Source organism: Arachis ipaensis, chromosome B01 (assembly GCF_000816755.2).
Source record: "Arachis ipaensis cultivar K30076 chromosome B01, Araip1.1, whole genome shotgun sequence".
Lineage (NCBI taxonomy): Eukaryota > Viridiplantae > Streptophyta > Magnoliopsida > Fabales > Fabaceae > Arachis > Arachis ipaensis.
The window spans coordinates 119,425,306-119,426,785 of NC_029785.2; the positions used below are offsets into that span (position 1 = coordinate 119,425,306).

At 32.8% G+C, this 1,480-nt stretch overlaps 1 long non-coding RNA gene across 1 annotated transcript; it reads left to right on the top strand.

The window, feature by feature from the left end:
- On the top strand, positions 223 to 1,253 carry LOC110272222. Its single transcript, XR_002363271.1, has 2 exons — positions 223 to 638; positions 705 to 1,253. It is a non-coding gene; the product is annotated as an uncharacterized LOC110272222 (long non-coding RNA).

Below are 1,480 nucleotides of genomic sequence, written 5' to 3' on the forward strand. Positions count from 1 at the left end.
GGGTGATTTCTCCATCTCTGATTGTAGGTCTTAAAATAGGATCATTATTAGAATTTCTAGGAGCACTCCCCATGTGATTGACCTCTTTCAAAAGCCACATCTCCACAACATCCTTCTAAAACTTCCAAACGATTCAGCAACTAGGCCAAATAAAAAATCTCTTTTGAAAGACCCAAAAATTAGTCATCCAAAAACATAATTTGATAACAGAGATTTCTCAGCAGAGTCTCAAGACTTTAGGGGAGAATAACATAACTCATTTCCTCATATTCATTTAAAATCTAAAAAGCCTTAAATTCTTGATTTGAGTAATAAAAATAGAATCTAAGCAAAGCCGAGTCATGTAATCATTTACTCCAACCACATTTTCAAAACCATCTCGTTCACTTAAACCAAAACCAATTTCAATCCCTTGATAAAAATCTAAAGCGTTTCCAACAGCTCGGAAATCATTTTTGTTTTGCTAAACCGGAATTCAAGGGATACTTTAAAACTTATCTAAAACGTAAAAAAAAATGAGATTTGTCAATCGAAACCCAACTTCTTTTAAAGTCACTAAAACTCTTCCAAGTGACAATCTTTAAATTAAATTAAAAAAAAAAAACATAAACCCTTTTCACCTTTAAAACAGCCTTAAAGTATAAATCTCTTTCGAATGACTTGCACCCAAAGACATAATATTTTTCTTAGGGAATAAGGAGAAGTCATAATTCTCTTTTCAATAATTCTTTTCAAAACATAGATGATCCAAGTAAAGATAATAAAAGTCTTAAATTCATAATCCTCCAAGTAAAATAGTAAAGGCATTAAATTCATAATTTTCCAAACAACCATTCAAATAAAGACTCGGATTTTGTAGGAATTTCAGCAGCATCTCCTCTAAAACTTGGACTTTGCCATCCTTTCTGGGTCCCAACCAAACCATTTCGCAACCCTCTTTAACAGGTTTCAAAACCAAATCAATTAAAGCAAAACCATACTGAATCCAAAAGTGTATTCCATTTTTACATTTTCAAGAAAATCAACTCAAACTCAAATCAATATCCAATGGATTAAACTCGATTTCAAGTCTTTAAAAAGAAGCAATTTCAAAAATATCCCGCTTCGCAAAACTGAACAATAATCCAGTAAAACAAACATTCGTATTCATTCAAGACAACCAAACAATACATAAGACTTATACAATCACCAAATATACATTTTCTCCCATCAATATCCATATATAATAATTCCAATTTACAAAGTATAATTTTTGGAAAATGCCCCTACCTCGATTTTGAAACTCGAAAACTCAAAAACGTGCCACAAACTCATTCTCCATCGGCCCGCAACAGCGGCAGCCGCAACCTCAGCTCCAAACCGCTTTCTTAGCAACCACAATGACTCTAATCGCAACATATAATAACTGAGACTCAATCTTATAGCAATTTGCACCACAAAGCTCAGTGTGAGATAATAGAACAATAACTAAAGGGCTATC